Genomic DNA, 21,916 nt, shown 5'->3' with positions numbered 1-21,916 from the left:
AATAGAATTCACCCCAAAACAAAGGACAAACTCCAGACATGTCATTTCTGTATAATTTGCATCATTATGTAATTGACATAAATGGATATGAATGATATAAAAATGTCAATTATGTAATTTAACCAAAGATGTAAATTACATTAGTGACATAAATTGAGATTTAATGAATGCCCCTTCCCGCCAAATGGGCCGTTAAATTGAGGTTTTGCTACATTTCTGTGTTGCCCTCCCTTCATGCTTTTTTCCCCTTGAACAGGCCATCTTAATACGTGATCTAAAACTTAAACACTGTGTTTCAGGTGAGAAAATGGTTTGTTATCTGGAAGGCATCATAAATTATCTAGATGACCTGGAGAGCTGACTGGTTGCCATAAGGCAGATTTATAAAGAGGTGAGTTTTGTCTTTCTGCTGGACCTTATGCTATCTCAATATAGAAGAACCTTTTATAAGTCCTTGATATCCTAAATATCCTGTGTTGTTCCAACTCTAAAATGGGATTTGAATGCTTTTGAGTTTTTTGTGTTTCAGTTAGGCAGCACAGATATTCATAATGTCTAACTACCTTCCTTTTTTCTACTTCTGTTCTAAAGAAAAGTATTAGCAAATGGATTTTATCTAAAATTATGTTGTATTTACATTTTATACAGGGTGCTAGCAGAATTTTAATCAGGTATCCTATCAGTTTTTAAATCTGTATCTTTGCTAACACATTGCTCAGATATAATTAAAGTTTCTAGTGATAATGAAAAAATAGATGTTGCTAGTAAAATTAATGGCTTGATCATTTCCCCAAATGATTTTGTGTAATCACAGTAACAGTAGAGTAAAATACAGGTAAACCTGAAAACCGTTAAAGGAAGAATAGAAACTTCACTGATGGAGAAACTAGGACGTGTCAAGATTAAGTTGCTCAAAAAATCTGCAGGCAAAGCTTCACAATAACAATAACTCAAGATTTGTGAGTGGAGAAATTGTTTTCTGAAATAAATGAGATTCTATATTTATTGAAGAAACTATCTCAACAACACAAAGAGAACAGAAAAGCATACTTTAAAATGACTGGGTGTTATTTTCTTCAGATTTTAAACTCCACAAAGAAATGAATGACCAAATTCAATAGACAAATTTTTTCTCCTTGCAAAATGCAAAAGCACTTCCTCAGAAGCAAACAATTTGCTTTATGGAAGCAAAACTTGGAAGCAACCTAGACAAACATTTATGGCTCTATTCATGGGGCTTACTTCCATGCAGTATGCCATGGTAAATGGCCTGTCTATAGCAAAAGATATATAACTCGGAATAGCTCTGTTTGTTTCAGAATGCTGGCCTATCTGCACAATAAGCAACCAGAATGAGATGGTTTGATTTGGATCAATGCCATCAAGATCTGGAACGGAGAATTCTAATTTTTCCACCAATGAATTCTAATTTTTCCACCAATCACCTTATTTTGCAAGTTTATCTTGTTAAGCAACTCTGTGTGTTTATCACCAGTCTATCACCACCAATATCATAGGGAGGATATTTATACATGATTTGAACACATGAATTAATTTTTCATATATGGTCCCATTCTGAACCAGGCTACTGTCCATTTCTTATATGTTAAGGAAAGTGGGTACTAGTAAATAATTGTATTTATTTGATTTAGCTTGAAAAGTTGGTAGCTTTTCAGGAGAACCATTTTGTTTGCCAATCATACCTGTTTCTGGATCAGGAAGTCTGTTCATAATAATTCATGCCCATCACCACCATTGGTATCACCAAATTGGCTAGATTTGGGCAATGTATCTACAAGAGATTATTGCCCTTGAAGACTATCCTGAAACCAACTGATTAGGAAAGCAAGCAATTAGTAATAATGGGCACACCTCAATACGTCTGCATAGCACAGCCATTTTACTTCATAATACTTTGTGCTGAACCTCATACTTATTTCTTTCTTTTACCACAAGATATAAGACAATAAAGGAGAACAAATAAGCAAGCCACATAACCCAGACCAAAGAGTCTGAATAACTTTAGTTGTAAAGCATCTCCATTTCTGGTTATCTGACATGGAGTTTGGCAGACTTCTATTTCCTGATGAAACTAAGTGACAACAGAATGTAGGTAATTCATCCATGCACAATAAAGCTGCTGACAACGACTGCACTGAGTTGAGAAAGAGGAAAACAATATTGTTTTACCAAGAACAGCTGCAAACGCTTGACTTTTGAAATATAACTTTTAGGAAGGAAGACTTCAGTACATTTTAGAATAGTACCATTTAATAATGTTACTGCAAATCCAGACTATTATGTGGAAATTCTGAATAGAAAATCCAATTTTTTATACTCATATAAAGCAAAGGGGAAAACAAGGGGGATGCCATGGAGATTTTCCATATATATCTCAAGATTACTAGAGTTCAAGAACATCTGTCATTCTTTTGAAATTTTCACATGTAAATACCTTATACCAACCATTCTAAGAGCAATGGAACTTCAGGTTTTAGCTTACAAAGCATGTGTTTGTTAATCCTATTAGGCAAAATATTTATGCAATTTCAAAGTATCTTCCCGAAATTATATTCTGGGACAAACTCAAGCATTTATTTCTATTTTATCTGTTACATGTAATGAAGTCTTCTTCTTCTTCTTCTTCTTCTTCTTCTTCTTCTTCTTCTTCTTCTTCTTCTTCTTCTTCTTCTTCTTCTTCTTCTTCTTCTTCTTCTTCTTCTTCTTCTTCTTCTCTTCTTCTCCTTCTCCTTCTCCTCCTCCCTCCCTCCCTCCCTCCCTCCCTCCCTCCCTCCCTCCCCCTTCCTCCTTCTTAAAATCCTGACTTGGAATGATTTTATCAATTTTTAGCCTCCAATAGACTGAAATAGACAGCAGATATGATTAATACTATCTTATAGGATTGGAAGTTTGGTTCTTTGCAGCGACATGCCCTTTTAGCTCTAAAATCTAAAACTACTGTATCTTTTCAATTGTACAAGCTCAAGTTTTATGAATGAGAGCTGTCAAGCAATATATAATCAACTTATGGGCATATACAGTAAGTGGAAATTAAGGAGAAAGGAAATCTAAGAAATGTGTTGGATCATTTGCATGGCATATATAATAGATAATGCTGCATGCAGGTACAAGCTCAAGGACTGAATGTTACTAGGGTTCATCTGGATTTTTGCAGCCTTGGATCTGACAAGGCCTACATTCCAAACAAACTTGTAATAAAAAAATGAAAAAAAACAACCCCACAAAATTCTTACATTATTATCTAAGAACAAGGACATTGGGTAACCTGATATAGGTAAGACATAGGTAGCAACATTTTCATGAAAACAAAGTTACAAGGAAACAAATTGGATGCATTTTAAAACCAACATGTAAGAGCTCCAGCTCAAAATTATACTAATTGAATATCGCCCTAAATATATATTCTAATCAAAGTTGTTATTTTTGTGCATTGTTGAGAAAGTAAGATAAACAAAATTCAGGTTATTCAGGACCTTATAACAAAATTAATTAGACAGCAATTTTTTCCAGTCTATTTTTTCTCTTTAACATTATGAAGTTCATGGCACAGCTACTAATAGCATATTTCAGTGAACTTTACAATAGATGAATACAGAAGTAATAGCCTAGTTAGCTGGTAACCATGTCAAGGACAGCTACTGAATTACTTCATATTCTCATAGGTGAAACCTTGTAATTGTAATAATCAGGTCCCTCAGTGCCATGAAAGTACTTTAATTAAATAAACGAACAAAGGAAAGAAAGGAGAGGAAAGAATTCTAATGCAAATAATGCTGCATTGATTAGCAGCATATATATCTGAGGTACAATTTCATTCAAGTGGACAATTGACAAAAAACCCAGAAATTTTTGGATGAGCAAAAATAAGAATAAGAATGTAAACAACAGAACAGGGCAGCTAGCAACACTGTGACATTGTGCATTGCTTAGCCAGAGGGGTGGCCGAGTATCTCAGGATTGCAAATCAATTCTTTCCTACAGGTAGCTCTGCACCATTGCTGGATAATAAATCTGCAAACACAAGCATCTTTCAATCCTATTCAGAAAAAAACTGGTTTCTGCTATGTGTTCTTTATCTCTACAATCTTGAAGGTTTTTTTAAAAAAATCTGGAGTACCAGTACATTTAAAAAAAATTGAAAGATAATTGAAACGGAGAACTCTGATATATATGTAAAATGGATTTGAATGGTTCAAACCAAAGAATTCTAATGCAAATAATGCTGCATGTTACTTCTTTTTAACTAGCAAGCTACTGATTTCAGCAGCATAGGCATGCTTTTTTTGACTGATTCTGCTGCCATATCTTAAGTACTAGATCATGGAGCAAATATTTTTTGGGGGGGTTTCTTCCTACAGATAAGTGTCTGAGTAAAAGCATTTCTTGTTGGAGTACAAATGGGAAATCCTGAGGTTGGCTATAATGTCTGTTTCTTGCATCCAAGAATATATAGAAATATAGATGAATATAATAAAGTATACGTTATCATCAAGAGAGCAAAAGAATTGAAATGGAAATGGTCTGGCCATATAGCAAGAAGAACTGATGGCAGATGGACCAAGGCAGTTATAGAATGGATCCCACTTGATAAAAAGCATTCACGAAAGAGACCAAAAAGACAAGATGGATCGATGACATCAGCAAGTATTACGGGCCCAATTGGCAAAAGAAAGCCTAGGGCTGTATTGGTTGGAAACATGTAGAAGAGGCAGTAGATAGACAATGGTTAAAATGATGATATAGTATTATTATACATTAAATATATAGAAAAAAGAGAAAATACAGCCTTCCAAGGAACTTTTCTCCTGAGACTGAAGAGCTTTAGATGGAGTGCTGTGTTATATGTGGAGGACATGCTTAATTCACAAAACACTTTTCAAATGTTCTTAGCTGTTCTTCTGAAACTGATACATTAACCAGAAGGAAGACACATGAATTAAAGATCACCCCAGGAAACAAACAACTTTAAACAAAAAAAAATTCCTGTGCCATCGCCAGCTTGTCCACTTTTGTCAAGCTAGGGTTGAGAACTGTCTGTCTGTCTGTCTGTCTGTCTGTCTGTCTGTCTATCTATCTATCTATCTATCTATCTATCTATCTATCTATCTATCTATCTATCTATCTATCTATCTAATCTATCTATCCACCCACCTATCATCTATTGTTATACCTACCTACCTACCTACATACATATATTCAGGTCAAAAACTTGGTACAAAACTGACCAGGATAGGGAAAAATAATTATGAATGGTATGGCTAAATATTGATCAATATTGTTTGTAAAACTTTGCAATCTTGTTCTTTTTAATTAGTTGATTTTCCAATTGCATATACTAATACACAAAAACTGTAAGAAAGGCTTTGTTTAGTCATTATAAACATGATTAAAGGACAATCTAATCTTCAATAGCATTTTATGAAAAGGGAGGAAAGACATCAACGTGCCCCTTTAAAAAGCACTTATTAATGTTTTATTTATTTATACAGCAATTAATATGATATTCTTCTTGCAAGGCTCAGGATGGTTTGCTACACACCATATAGAATAGGTGATAATCTCACAATTTGAAAGACAATTACTTGAGAAGACGCTGTTTCCCTTCAGAAACCTGACTTCCTCTTTTATTTATATTGTGTATTTGGGCAATTGTGTCTTCTAGATATTATTAAGGACAGTGTGTTTGCAACACTTGCAATACTAAGACATAGGTCCATGTTATGTTTCTTACATAAGGACGAAGTTTTCTACTGGTGTTGTGAAACTGGATACAGAATTATGAAATTAAGTAGATTATGAGAGGTCCCTGGTGCTTTTTCAGCTTGTTGGTTGTCTTGCAGATGTTTCATTACCCAAACTAGGTAACATCATCAGTGCTAGTTAGGAGAACAGTTTGTTGCCAGTTTATATTCTACTGCAGGGGTGTCAAACAAGGCCTGTGGGCTGGATCTGGCCCGGGGTGTGTGTGCTTAGATCTGGCCCATGGGTCCACTCTGGAAACAATGAAGGACCGGCCCACAGTGCCTCTGCCAGTGGAAACAGAGCTCAGGGAGGCTATGTGAGTGGCCATGCCCCCGGCCCCCCACAGGTCAAATACAACTCTGATGCAGCCCTTGTTAATGTCTATGTGATTTTTAATGGCTGGTTTGTCAGAGTGCCAGACTTCTAGAAATTCCCTGCTGTTTTTGGACTTGTTTTGGTCTAGGACGGTTACATTTTTCCATTTGAAACTATGGTTAAATCTGTCAATATATTGTGAAATTAAAGAATTTTCATCATGTCTTCCGACTGCTTGTTGGTGTTCGTGGATGCATTCTGTGTCTTTTGCCTCGTTGTCAGACATAGTTGCAGTCCTCACATTGTGCATTGTAGATGACTCCTGTTTTTTCTTCTGGGATTGTTGGGACTTTTGGTCTGCTTAAGATATTTTGAAAGGTTTTGGTTGGCTTGTGTGCTATGCTGATTCCATGTGGTTGTAATAGTCTGTTGGTGGTTTCTGAGATATTCTTGATGTATGGCAGTGTAATTCTTTTTAGGGTTTGTGTTGGTTGTGTTGTATTGGGTTTAGTAGTCAGGAACTTTTTGATAAAGTTGCTTGGATATCCATTTTGTTGGGATATGTTGTATAAATGATCTATTTCCTTTTTCAGTTGTTTCGGATCAGTGCAGTGTATTTGGGTTTGTCTAAATAAAGTCCTTACACAGCTTTTCTTGTGGGAGGTTGGATTGTTGCTTTGGTAGTGAAGTACCTGGTTAGTATGGGTGGTTTTTCTGTAGACTTGTGTTTCTAGTCCAGAATTAGTCAAAGAATCCATAACTACATTGCTCTACAGTACATCTGACTTAAACGAATACATAAAGATAGAAACATCCAGGATTATGGATCTCATAAACCATAATCTCTGCTTAATCACACACTTCCACTTTGATGGACATATCTACCAATAAATTAAAGGGACACCTATGGGATCCTGACCTCCGCTTTCAGGACTTATAGTGGAGATTGTCACGCTAAACTACCCATACTAACCATGTGCTCCACTACCAAAGCAACAACCCAACCTCTCACAAGAGAATCTGCATAAGGACTTTATTTAGACAAGCCCAAACAAACTGCAGCAACCCAGAACAGCAGGAAAAAAAGAAAAAGAGCATCTATACAACATATTCCAACAAAATGGATATCCACGCAACTTTTTAATTTATAACCATAATAATGTCATTTATGTGGATGGGGAAAAACATTTTGAAACCATTGTATTCTTGCCAAAAGCCTCCTCTCTCGAAGCTGACAAGAAAGCAAGGAGGAAAGGAATTAAATCAAAAAGCTATCACCCTGAGCACCATAACTGCAATACTACATAGCTGGAAATATATAAGGGGAAAAAGGCAGAAACAAATTTCAAACCTACATGTAGATTTAGAAACACAAAAGAATATTGTGCTCCTTGGTATGATGATAGTCAAGGAGAAAGCAAATCTTGTGCCTTTATTGGATGTCTTTTCTGGGCAGCTTAATGGCTAAAATTCCCAGGTACATAGTTTCAAACTCTCTTTCTTTTCTTTTTTTTATCCTGTTTTACTTTTACAAAAACAAAAGCATACAGGTAGTCAAATTACAATTGTTCATTTAGTGACTGATCGAAGTTACGAAGGCACTGTTCGAAGGCACTTACTTATGATTGTTTTTCACACTTATGACTGTTGCAGCATCCCCATGGTCATAGGATCAAAAGTCAGATGCTTGGCAATTACCTCATGTTTATGACGGTTGCAGAGTCTTAGGGTCATGTGATTCCCTTTTGCAACCTTCTGACAAGCAAATTAAATGGAAAAGCCAGATTCACTTAAGAACGGTATTACTAATAACTGCAGTGATTCATTTAATAAATGTGGCAAGAAATCTCATAAAATGGGGCAAAATTTGCTTTCGGGTGCAATTCAAGGTGCTGGTTGTCACCTTTAAAGCCCTTCATGGTTTGGGTCCAGATTACCTAAAGAAACATCTCTTGCCAGTCACATCTACCCGACCCATTAGAGCGAGGAGGCAAGGAATGTTGCGGGTCCCACCCCTGAGGGAGATGCACCTAGTGAGACCCAGAAGAAGGGCCTTCTCCATGGTGGCTCCTTCTCTCTGGAATATCATTCCCCCAGAGATTAGAATGGCCCCCACTCTAGCACTCTTCTGAAAGGCACTGAAGACCTGGTTCTGCCAGGGGGCCTGGGGAACCCCGAGAGGGATGGAGCCCATCAAATGGCTAGTGAGATCTGCTGTCATTGGGGCAGGGGTAGTGGTGGAAGTTGGTTTTTGTTTTTTGTTTTGTTTTCCCAAATTTTGTTCTATTGTACTTTACTAATTTATTTGATTCTTTTTGTTAGTTTTTATTGTTTTTTAATTTTTAATTTTTGTTTTAAATATGGTTTTACATTGTGTAAGCTGCCTCGAGTCACCATGGGCGAATAGGCAGCAATATAAAATAAATAATAAATAAATAAATAAATAAGTCACTTAACTAATTTCTCACTTAGCAATATAAATTTTGGGCTCAGTTGTAAGTCAAGGACTACATGTACTGATGGAGGGACATTTGGAAAAAAGAAGCTCAGTAATTTCTTTGCCAAGGACTGCCACTTGGATCAAATGCAGTCTGGCTTCCATGATAGTCAGATTAAATGTAACATAGTTGATGAAAAAAATGGCATTGGAATTATATCATTTTCCTGAGGGATATGAAATCATGTGAGTTCAAGAACTGTAATAACCTTTTCAATTCAGCTTTTTTAAAGAGGCACTTAGATAGATCTTATTTTCTATTTATTTATTTATCAAAATAGAGGCCTTTTGGTCCAGGGGTTAAAGCAGCAGGCTAGAAAGTGAGAGGCTATGAGTTCAATTCCTGCCTTAGCCATGAAAGTCAGTTGGATGACTATGAGCCAATCCATCTCTTTCACTCCAACCCACTTCACAGGGTTGTTGTTGTGGTAAAAATAGAAGGAAGAAGGTGTGTTGCATTATGTTCGCTGCCTTGAATTATTTGTAAAAATAATAAAGACAAGATACAAACAAACACATACATACAGTTGTTGCATTATTATACAGTATATTACCTCAAATCAGGGAAAGAAGGCCATCAGTAAAAGTAGAAATTGTACAAAATTCTAGGTCTTTTTTATTTTTATAAAACAGACAGCAGCTATCTAAGTTTATATATATGCCATCTTTTGCTGCATAAGGTAGAAATGTTCTGTTCTTCTATTCTTTGGAATATGCTACCCCCATAAGATAAATACAGTATAACTATGAGTCTCTCTAGAATGGGAGAACAGAACATAACCCTAAAAGTCATTCGCATTCCTAAATTTTCACAATGCTTTTGTTTTTGTCTTTTTGGCGCTTTCCCTCATGAAGAAAATTATGTTGCTAAATCTCTCGTTAAATCAGTGGAAGCAAATTAGATTTTTGAAGGTGGGCATTAGAATAATACATCACTCGTATGAGATGGCGGCTATATGACTGAATGAATCTGAAAGAAATCCCCTTTCCCCCATATATAAAATCTCGCAAACACAATAGAAATATCCAGAAAACCTGAAAAAGTTTTTTTAAAAATTGGACAGATTTGTGATGCACTACATATTTTTAAGTATCCCTCTGGCTGGGTCTTCACAGATGCGATCTTATTCTAATCAGTTTTACTGATTCCTTGAATGCTAAGTTAGAATCAATGGTCCAACAACAGAAATGTGTAGAAAAGTAATACAGAAGTAACTCTTGGGATCATATTTTAACTACTGTCTTAAATGAAAAGTATCAGTTCATCCAACCATCTCAGATAATGAGGCATATTTTGAGTAGGGATCTCTCAGTGGGTGAAGCCTCTAGTAATGCCACTACAGAGGCTCTGACCATAATTTATTTAAACACAGAACCACAATATTGCTAAATCTTTTAGTGAATGTTACAGATGGACTGCTTTTGAAAGTGATTAGTGAACTATACTGACAAAAATACAAGCTAGTTCCAGAAATTCATTTTAAACAAGTAAATAAATATAGGATGGTGTTTTTATAAATATTCTTTGAAGTAAAGGAAAATGTGAAATATCTTTAAATGACTTTTTGCCCACAGGCAAGTATATTTAATTCAAAACAGATAACATTGCCCCAGTAATTTATTAAACGAATGTGTTGCTAGGAAGCAAAAGTAAGTGCTAATGGAGATATCAGATTAAATATTAACAAATTTAGTCACACAGGGTTACCAGCGAAAGTCTTAGAACTGATACTACCTATCACATTATGCTTGTTTTGGAACCTTTTTTCTGCTTCTAAATCCTGTCTGCCTGATAAGGTTTTGGCAACAAAGGGACTCTGATAATTACAATTTATTATATAATCTGGGGAAACTGATAACAGATTTGATTTCACCTTGCAAAAATAATCCTACCATTAATGATCTTTAGCAGTCATTAAAACAAAAAATAAATGAAAGATCCAGATCACTGTGCAGCTATTTCTGAACGTCCTACGAATGGCGTGCAGAATGAGGCATTATGATGTTTATAATGCATCATAACTATATATGTATATATTTTATTTGTTGTTTTATCATATTATAAGCTCACAAGTATCATTTGATAATGAGATAGGTGGCTTATAAATGTAATTAATTATAATCTTAGAGATATTGATTATATTACATTAATTAGATTGAATTGTTATATTAGATATTAATTCTGAGCTGAAACATTATTTGATATCCCTAAAGGTAAGCCATGGTTGAGTAAATAAATATTAGTTTAAAATAATGATAGAGCATGTCACAAAATAAATGAGGGTACTATGTTTTGATATGAAAATGCAACATGAATATGCCACAGATATGCCTCTAAAGCCTGAACTTGGCATGAATGCAGTGAACAGACAGAACAGCTATAAATTTTTCCTCCTCATAGGAAACATTGGACATACATATGATGGACCAATAAAATATTTTATGGCCTTACTATTTTTCTTAAGTTTCTTTTTTTTGTCCCCTACAAGGCAAATTGGTGTTACACCTTGGGCAAGAACATTTTCTTGGCATTTATCTGATACAAATTGAAAGTTGCTATGTGGAGAATACTTCTTTTTTTTTTTTAAATTTAGTACATTTTATTTAGTTTTCAAAATTTAAAAACATAAAACTTTATACATCATTATATCAACATCAAGACATCTTTTACATTTCCTTATCATCTTTCTATATACATATTTCTTTCATTATATAATTTCAACTTAATATATAAATAAATATAGATAGATATGAATATAGATATAAGTATTTACATAGTTTCTTATTCTTTACCTAATTGCCATTTTGATTTCTTTTTATTCTTAAACCATTCTTCCTACCAGGCATCCCAGACATTATAATATATCGACTCTTCTTTGTCTCTTAACTTCATTGTTAGTCTGTCCATCTCTGCACAGTCTAAATTTTTTTTATAACAACACCCTCTGGTGGTACAATTTCTTGCTTCCAGCATTGTGCATAGGAAATCCTAGCAGCTGTTAAAATATGTAGCATAATGTATTTATCTTTTTTATTATATTTTTCCATTATTATGCCTAATAGGAATAGTTCTGGTTTGGATCCAGTTTCCTGTTTTATTATTTCTTCTAACCACAATCAAATTATATTCCAATATTTCTTGACCTCTGAGCAGGTCCACCACATATGAAAATAGGAACTTTTTTCCTTCTTACACTTCCAACAGCTTGGGCTTAGGTTGAACATTTTTGCTAGTCTAGCAGGAGGAAGATGCCACCTATAAAACATTTTATATAGATTTTCCCTGTATGCTGTGGACATAGTTAATTTGTAATTTAGTCCCCACATTTTTCCCAATCTGTTCCAAATCTATAGTGTGGCCAATGTTTTTCGCCCATACCACCATTGTCTCCTTTACCACCTTCTCTTCCATCTTGAAATCTAATAAAAAATTATATATTTTTGAAATCATTTTTTTCAGTTCCTTGAATAATTACATTTAATTGGTGTTTTCCCATGTGAAATCCATATTGTTCTTTATCTTTTTTATATCTAGCCTGAATTTGTATGTATGGCCACCAGTCTGTTTCTATATTTTGTTGCTGTAGTTCTTCCTTGTTCATCTAATGTCTTTATAATTTCTCATTTTGGCCGGATCCATTGCATTGGGGTAGATTTGCGCTTCCATAGTTGACAGCCAGCATGGTACTGCTTCATAATGATTCTTTTTAATTTTATTCCATATTTGAATTAATGAGTCTCAGATAAGGTGTCGCTGAAAATATGAATGTTGCTTATTTTTCCCTTCCCATAGAAAGCTATGCCACCCTTTTTTGCAAGTCGTGGCCTTCTCTCAAGAGTATTCTTTTGTTTTCCAGATTGATCCATTCCTTGAGCCATACCATGGCTGCTGCCTGATAATACATTTCCCAATCAGAGTCCAAAGCCACCCCTTTCTCTTTTGTCCTGTAATAGTTTCATTTTTATCCTAGCTTTTTTTTTTACCCAAATAAACTTAATTACTATTTTGTTCAATTCTCCAAATTTTTTTAATCTAATTTGACTGGTATACTTTGAAAAAGATATACCGTGTTTCTCCAACAATACGACCTCCCCCAATAGGAAGACCCAGCATGTTTTCTAGGCATAAAATCAAATTAAGCCCCTCCCCCCAAATTTAGGCCTATTTTAAAACATGCAAAATGGGGGGAAGGGCGAGGGCACTTGCCGTTAGGAGCGCACCACGGGCAGCAATTCCTCGCCACCAGCTGCTCCTAATGGGCGATCATGGCAGAGCGTGGAGAGCTCCCTACTCCTGCCAAGCACCTTTGCGGCAGACCCAAGATCTTCAGTGCCCGTCGCTGTTGATGTCCCTTCTGCCCATGCCGCTGCCGCGTTTGGAGCTGCCACTTCCACGTTTGGAGCACCACTGCTGTTTGGAGCACCGCTGCCGTTTGGAGCTGCCGATTCTGCATTTGGAGCGCTGCCGCTGTTTGGAGCACTGCTGCTGTTTCGAGCTGCTGCTTCTGCATTTGGAGCTGCCGCCGCATTTGGAGCTGCCGCTTCCACGTTTGGAACCCCACCGCTGTTTGGAGCACTGCCGCTGTTTGGAGTTGCCATGTCCGCATTTGGAGCTGCCACCGCGTTTGGAACTGCCGCTTCCGTGTTTGGAGCACTGCCGCTGTTTGGAGCACCACTGGCATTTGGAGCGCCACCGCCACTCCAAACACGGCAGCAGCTCCAAACGTGGAAGTGGCAGCTCCAAACATGACGGCGGTGCTCCAAATGGTGGCAGCACTCCAAATGGAAGCGGCACTCCAAACACAGAAGCGGCAGCTCCAAACGTGGCGGCGGCACTCCAAATGGCAGCAAACACGGAAGTGGCAGCTCCAAACGTGGCAGCGGAATGGGCAGAAGGGAAAGCAACAGCGGTGGGTGCCAAAGGTCTTGGGTCTGCAGCAAAGGTGTTTGGTGGGAGTAGGGAGCTCTCTGCGCTTCGCCATGATCACCTGTTAGGCGTGGCTGGTGGCAAGGCTGCCCGCGGGGCACTCTAGATGAGGATGCAAGGGGGGGAATTAAGTCACCCCCGAAAAGACAGCCTAGGCATTTTTTCGGGGCTCAAAAAATATAAGACCCGGTCTTATTTTATGAGAAACACGGTAGTACTTTTGGTAATGTGGACATTTGGTAATGTGGATAATATTTCTATTTAGATGAGTAAACCATCAAACACCTATATACCTAAAAACGTAAATTTAAAATTAATAGGGTTTTGTGGGTGACGGTCTTCTTGTCTTGGTTACAAAAAGTGTTTCAGGATTTGTAAAAACCCAGAAGAATAGAAAACTTTCAAATTCCTCATTTTTTCAACCTTAAATCCAACTGTGAATTTTTAGAAAATACCAACTTTCAACTTCTAAATCCCACTGGCCATTATGGCCTACCTCACTGTTCACTTTGTGCATTTCTTTATAAATTGTTAAGTTGGGCAAGTGTTGATAATGCAGACAATAAATTAAATAGAGAAATATTTTCTTCTTTTCTTTCTTTCTTTGGTAATCTCCCTGTATTGCTGTATGGCTGTATGAGATTTTATGAAACAAATAAAATAGTTTTCTCAAATGCAATCTAGAGCATTGAGGAATTCTTGGAGTTGAAGTTCACATATCTTAAAATTGTCAAGGTTGAAAAACACTGCACTGGGCATTGCTTCTGCTGAGGGAATTTTTTTTTTTTTTTAACTAATAGGTTTTACAAACTGAAAAAGTTTGTAAAATGGAAATCTATGGGATTTCCATTTTTAAAAATCCTAATAAACAGTAATTGGGGCTAGAAAAAGGGAGGAAAAGAAGGAGAGACAATTCTTTCTTTCTAGTGTATATGGTATGTTACCATTATCCCAAAGGAGGAAAATTTATGGAAAGAGTACTCTGAGGAGTCAAAGACATTTATTTAACTATTTAGTGTATTTTCAATATACTGTATGACTGCCCATTGCAGATAACCTGATTCTGGGCAGCATACCAACAGAACAACATTTAAAACAACCAGTTTTAAACTACTGACCATAAATCAAAATAATTATTATCCTTGGCATTAAAAGCCAGGGAGAATAATTATCAGCCAATATCATAATATCAGCTTGCAGGCAAGATATGATAAGTTGGTGATGAAAAGAGCTATAGGATTAATTTGGAAAATAAGTTCTTTTCAATTTAGAGAAAATAGAAGGTAGATAAAAACAAATGCAGATTTTTTTTGCCATAGATAAATAATTTTTTTTTATTCTAATAGGTTTTTAGCTGATACAATTTCCCTCCAAGAACTAAATGCAATGACTTGGATTATCTGCACACTGTCAATTACTTCAGTGTAGTCATAATGTGCTGTAATGATTGTAATGATTTTAATTACTTCTGTATTTTTTTTGCAGATAATGAGGGCTACAAAATCATCTATTTAAAAAAAAAAACCAATTACAGAATGATTAGATACATGAATTATTAAAAGTACTCAGAAATCCAGAGTCATATTGAGAATTTTGAATAGGTATAAGGCAAAATTATCTCCTAAAATCCTTTTATAGCTGTCCCCTCAATAAGCCTATTTTTAGATGGGAAGTGACAGTTAAACAAAAACAGTTAAAACTGTTGAATTGTTAAGTGAAAACTTGAAGGTTTTATATGACATTGGCTTAGCTAGACTCAGTTAATGGAAAGATTTAAGTTGAATACGAAGAATTATGAATTTGAAAGGGGTAAAATTGAATTTGATCTAAAGCTTCATACAATTGAGGAGCATACTATTGATATAACGTATAAAAATGTATTGAAATGAAACAAAGGACAAGAAGTTAAAGATTGTATGATCACATGGGAAAAAACTGGAGGAATTGGTAGAGACAGTGAAATTGATCTAAGAAAAGATTTTCTTAAGTTTTCCCTTATCTATTCAGTAAATCTTGTTTAAGAAATATCTGTGGAAATCTTGTTTTTGCTTGAGTCAGCTACCAAAAGCAACAGTAGACCTGCTTTCATTGCAGTGTATTTAGAGAAACAAGTCATTATACAAATACACATATTGACCAAGTATTAAGATCTTCCGTGATTGGCTTCAAGTGGTTTTTAAAAATTGGATACTTTACATAACCAAAATGATAGGAGGATCACAATGATAGCTCTCTTTTAAAAATCATGTTTAGTATATAATATTCTGGGATACAGTTTTAGTCACCTTAATCTAATCTCTACTTTTTTAATGTTGTCCCCTTCATATAATTTTTTTTTTCAAATCATGTATATTTGATAAACTGCTTAGATTTTTTTAAAAAATTATTATACCCACTTGGGATCTGATTTGATGTAGAATGGTGCACAGATGTTTAAAATAACATAAAATAATAAGTGTCAGCTAAAGGAAGTAGGTTCTATATATTGTGCAGCCTTACTAGTGATAGATTTTGCAAGATATAACTTTACATTATGGTGAAATATAGGATAACAGTTTTTCTGTATGGTTCACAAGCCAACATTATTTGAGTAGGTTTCTTTCCCAAGGATTTTACAGCAATCAGACAGAGGAGAAAATATTTCTGATAATAATCCACAAGAAGCATTCTCTGAATCTTCTGGTTGGCTGCATCGACCAGAAATCTTTTTTCATTTTTGTGCAAAAATGTTCTTTGTTCTACAAGCTGACTGCTGGGTTGACACGCAATCTAACCTAAAGGCTATGGATCAGCAAGCAAACGCCTGAATTCTATTAGTTTTTAGATCCAGAGTCACCTTTCAGTTCAAATAAAATCCAATCCTTACATATAAATAGGTAAAACATGGAGTATACATCCTTTCCTGAATCATCTAATTATATATTACCTAAATATGAAAAAGAAAGCCTTTTGAAACTTTGCAGGGAGTGTAATTGCTGTACTAAATTATTATGCCAGGGACAGTAAATAGAAAACATAAAAGACTCCATTTGGAGGGAAAAAAATTAAACCATGACAGTCATACTATCAAGAGGAGGCAGGAGAATGAAAACTTGTAGAAGGAGAAATGCAGAGGAACTCCAGTCGAGTTTTAACATTCACAGAATGTTTTTTTTTTAATTGTTGTAAATGTTTGCTAGAGTTTTCTTCTAAGTTTTCCTATATGGTACTTATCTACATTTCTATACCAGATCCATCTATGAACTGTTGAATGACGCATGCACATTTTTCTACTGCATTGATGGCAGAACACAGTATAAGTTCAGGTAAGTGTCTGAAAGTATGTCATCGCAGGATAGTTAGGCTTTGAGATTACAGTTTCTGTAAAGAAAGTAAACATTTTTGGATTTTGGAAAGCTAGCACCAATTTGTAGATAAAAAGAATCATTTTCTTGCAGTCTTTTCATATCAAAGGATATCACACATTAAAATCCCCTTAAATTCTTTTGAACATCAAGATGTATGCTCAGAAGAAACACTGCTGGAGCATCCATTTTGAACTAGGCAAAGTAATGCACACTCAGAGTCATTTTAGAGCTACCAACATTTTAAAAATATATGTTTTCATGTACGTGTGTCAAATTGAATTGGGTGTGGTATAAGTCTCATGGATGAATATAGACTGGAAAGGTCTGCTATCACTCTTAGTAGCTCTGTTTTCACTCTGCATTATTCTTTGATTTAGGCAAAGGATCTGCAACCTTAAACACTCAGAGAGCCATTTGGACAGGAAAAAAAAACCCACCAGGAGCCACAAAACCTGGGTGGGCATGGCCAACTCGACATCACTCACTCCCACCCAGTCACATGACCACCCTAGCCACACCTACCCAGCCAGTCATTAGGGCAGAGAATGGGAACCACAAAACCCTTCTCTCTCTCCCCCCTCCATATCTCCCTTTCTATCTCTATCTCTCCCCTTCTCCCTATCTTCCCCCTTCTCTCTCTCTGTCTCTCTCCCCCTCCCCCTTCTCTCTGTATCTCTCTCTCCTCTTGCTCTCTCCCCCCTCTGTATCTCTCTGTGTGTCTTTCTCCCACTTTCTCTGTATCTCTTTCTCTTCCTCTCTCCCCATTTCCGTATCTCCCCTCTCCCCGTATCGCTCTCTGTATGTGTATGTCTCTCTCTGTCTCTCTCTGTGTTTATTTCTCTCTCTCTTGTGTGCATGCACTCTTCTCTCTCTCTGCGTCTCTTCTCTCTCTCTTGGAAAGCCAAGGCTGGGCCAAGCCAGAGAGCTTTCTTTGGGGCTCTTTGCTACTCCTTTTTTCTTCTTTTTGGAAATCCGGGCTGGCTGAGGAACGAGCAGGAGTCATGGCGAAGGCTTCCCTCCTCCTCTTTCCCCTCCTTATCCTCTCATGACCCCCTGGCTAGCTGTGATGGGACCGGGAAGGTGCACACACAGAGAGAGACCTTCCTCAAGCGAATGGCCAGTCTCAGCCAAAGCGCTTGGTCCAGCCTCAGCTTTCTGAGAGAGAGCGAGAAAAGAGACGCAGAGACAAAGAGAGCACATGCGCATGCGAGAAACACACACAGACAGAGAATAGAGGGGGGGAACCAGCTGACGGGCGAGCGTCTTTGGTGAGGCGTCTTTCTCTGAGCCTGGCCCCTAGGGTGGGCATGTGGGGCCATCCCCCTTTTCCCACTGCCCTGAGCTTTTTAAAGCCGTGGCTGGGCACTGCAGGCCCAGCCTGGGCACTTTCTGTCATCCCCTCCTCCTGGATCCCATTCCCACCTCACCAGCCCTCATGTTAGTGAGGCCGGTGTAGGTCATGGCCAGATTGGGCCAGTGTGTCGGGGAAAAGAGCAGGCTGTGCATCTCCCCAAGTGACAGAGGCATGCCTAGCACCAACAAGGGCCGGAAGAAGCTCCAGCAAGAGTGAGGCACCAGAGAATCAGCCCTGGCTGCTTCTCCATTCCTTGCCATCACCTTACCTTCTCAGGCCAGGCGAGGGAGGGGAGGATGAGGCCAGCCAGTGATGGGACAGGGAACTGCAGCGGAGGGCCCAAAAACCCGCATGTGGCTCTGGAGTCACAGGTTGCCGACACCCGATTTAGGCGAACAGCTTATGGGGAAATGAAAAGCTGCATACAAATGTACTCTACAGGTATTTATAGATAACAATGATGATGCAGAAATACTGAACATGTATAGTGTGCTCTTTTCTACTTGCATCCCAACATAGGATGCAAGTATGTTAAATCAGTGTGAGTTCTGTTGTGATTTCATTTTGCACACACATTATTACTCCCTTCCAATAGATGTATAAGTGCAGCACATGATATTTTTCTTTTTATTCTAGGCACAGGTAAGATTTAAAAAACTGACTTAGACTTGTCCTGTTTCCAGACAAAGTGAGTGAAAGTTCTACTGTGGTATCATTGAAAAGCTACATAGATTGTAAATTTTTCAGAATGCTCAAGTATAGAAATAATTTGATACAGCTGCTACTCATAGAAAAATTAAGATCAATATTTTTTTTAAAAAAAAATAAGACATGGTATATTTTCTTCTTTTTGGAATCTAAGGTAACGTTTCTCAAAGTGTGGGTCACTACACTGGGGATGTGTGTGTTGTGAGAATGGAGGGTCATTTTCCTTCCAAGTCTTTTTCAAAGACATTTACCAGTTTAATGCCAATTAAACTAATATGATGGCTTCAGAGCCCTGTATGAAGCCAGACTCTTATTTTTAAAAGCACTTTTTCAGCTCATCTCTGTTGCTTTGGATCAGAAATAATCAAGAGCTTTTATGCCAAGCTCTGACCATCTGATCTGAGGGTCACTTTATGAGGAAATTATAACAAAGGAGAAAAGAAAATGGAAAAAGCTAAAAAAGGAAAAAGAATATTTATAAAATAATAACAAATGAGCATTAAAAGCTCTACAATGATAAAAGCAAAGAGAAAAATAAGTAGAATATTGGGCGAAGAGCAGATATTAAAACCAGTGGAGCCATCTCAATATTTCACCAGTTCCCTAGGATTCTCGAGTCTTGAGGGATTTCCATAAATTAAAAAGGGGTGAAGCCAGCCTCAATTCACAAAGACAGAATATTCCATAAAGTGGGCACCATGGCAGAGAAGGCCTGCCACTTAGGATCTGCCAAATGCAGCTCTCTATTTGATGGGACCTGCATCATACCTTCTCTGCTGCAAAATGGGCAAATGTAATTGGGAAAGGCAATCCCATCAGATAACCAGGCCACATCCCAATCAGGGCATTAAAGGTCAAAACCAGCACCTTGAATTGGATCCACAAACCGACTAGTAACCAATGTAGTTAGCGGAGGAAAGGTGTAACATCTGTTCTTCTAGAATCTAACATAATGGCCAGTACTGTTGCATTCTGTATCAGGTGAAGCTTCTGGATACTCTTCAAGAGCTGCCCTACTAGCATTTTCTGAGCAAGAAAATGTAATATATAATTTGAATCTAATAATTGAAATTAATGGCAAATGAATTACTTATATCACTTGTATTCACTCTTACTATTTTTTTGCCAGGATTCACATTTGGCAAAAAAGTATATTTGAATCATTTTTTTTTCCTGACTCCTATCCCAAAGGTGTGTTGTCAACGTTCCAGTTTTTCTTTGAAGACGTATTGCTCTCATCCAAGAAGCTTCTTCAGCTCTTCTTGGATGAGAAGCGAAACGTCTCCAATGAAAAACCAGAAAGTCCAGTTGCCTCTTGAAAAAACATCTTTGGGACAACCATGACCTGGATGGCTGAGAATCTCCATTCTGTCTCTTATGTACTATGTACTATCTTATGTTCAAGGATAAAACAATACAGTTGTTATTCCCGGATGGGAGACCATCTGGGAATTTCAGTGCTGGTGGCTAGACTAGGAAGTCAAACAACATCCTGGAAGTTGAGAATGGAAAGCCAGTTCAACACTGTCATCTACCAGAATTCAAGATCAATTTTAGCATCTCTTTCTCTTTTATTTTTAGTATGTGGAAATGTCTGAGTGCCATGTGGTGTTTTTCATTCTATAATCATTTCTATAAAATATTCATGTTTTAATTTTAGCCAATATGGTATGAATTATCTGTGATTTTTTTTTCCAGTGCTATCCATCATATATGAAAATCCTTCAGAAGAGTAGTGACCAAATGCTTCTATTTCCAGTGCTGTCGAAGAGGAACGATTTATTGGCAGAATACCTGCAAGTTAATTTAATCATGATCCCATTACTTGGGCTTCAGACAGAAGTTCTTCAGAACCTTTACTCTTAAATCTCTTGAAACTTTACTCTTAAATCTTTCAGCAAATAATCTATGGAAGAAATGTCTTTTCTATTCTCCCATAAGTCTAATTTAAATAAAGTGGTACTTGGATAAATTACTCTCTCCAAGATGCATTCAGTTGCTATTGTTCTTGCTGTTTAAAAAGGAACAATGAATGATCATAGTAAACCCGAAAACACAGGAGTTTATACAATGAATTTTAGTTATACTGAACAAAATTTTCTTCCAAGGGCGTTAGAGTAAGACTAGTTTGCAAATAATAACAAATATAACAATCATCACTGCTGTTGGATTCTCATGCTGATGAAAGTTAAGTGAGCTAGAAAACTGAGTTTGTGATTTTTTTTAGAGGATCCATGCCTAGGATGGATTTTTTTTAGAGGATCATAATAAGCCAGAGATGTAAGTCAGTAATAAATGCAGTTTATGAATTTGGCTTATTTAAGAAAGCAACACACCAGGGATCATATATAACATTAAATAAGGCAATTAGGAAGCTTTCTGATTGGTTTAACAGCTTTTGTTGGTGGGAGGAGTCAGTTGGAAGTAATTGAGCTGGTAAGTTCATAGGGCAGGAAAAACAGGCAGCTTGTTAGTGCTGCTATATTATCATGGCTCCCTGTGAGATTCAGCTTGAGTTGCATGCAGTTTAATACCAGGATGGGCTGGCAGATTTGTTTAGAAATGGCTGCTTTCAACTGTAAATTGGTATTTCTATTAAGTCAAGGGTTGGGATGCGGGGAGAGGTTCTTGACTTTCCTGCTCCATTAATTTGATTTTAAATAGATGAAAAATTATCTTGAAATGACTAGATCTTTAAACAAAAATGAACAGCAGATAGGAACAGATAAAACTATTGCTGTCTTAGCTTTTTCTGTGCTTTCCATTCTAGGGTGGTACTTGGCTCTATAAATAATCTGAATTCCTCACTATCAATCTCATTTATCATCTGACAGTGTTATTGTGGTTTCACTTTCAATGGGTAAAGCCATTTCGATGATACTTTTAACAAATCAGCAAGTAGTAACTGAGAGTCCCCATCTACTTTCACTTTTAGACAATGTTTAAATATTATAAGTAAAAGTATTTTTAAAAGAGGTAAATCAGTTTCAAGCCCCCTCTCTTCA

General features: G+C 36.8%; 1 protein-coding gene across 2 annotated transcripts in view; it reads right to left on the bottom strand.

The window, feature by feature from the left end:
* ST6GALNAC3 (ST6 N-acetylgalactosaminide alpha-2,6-sialyltransferase 3) overlaps positions 1 to 21,916 on the bottom strand; it is a 306,384-nt gene that overhangs the window by 17,054 nt on the left and 267,414 nt on the right. The window lies entirely within an intron of this gene.

This window comes from Notechis scutatus, chromosome 3, assembly GCF_049901735.1.
Source record: "Notechis scutatus isolate UNSWTSFEM ecotype Mainland chromosome 3, rNotScu1.2, whole genome shotgun sequence".
In the NCBI taxonomy this organism is placed as follows: Eukaryota; Metazoa; Chordata; class Lepidosauria; order Squamata; family Elapidae; genus Notechis; species Notechis scutatus.
This window is presented reverse-complemented; position numbering and strand designations above follow the sequence as displayed.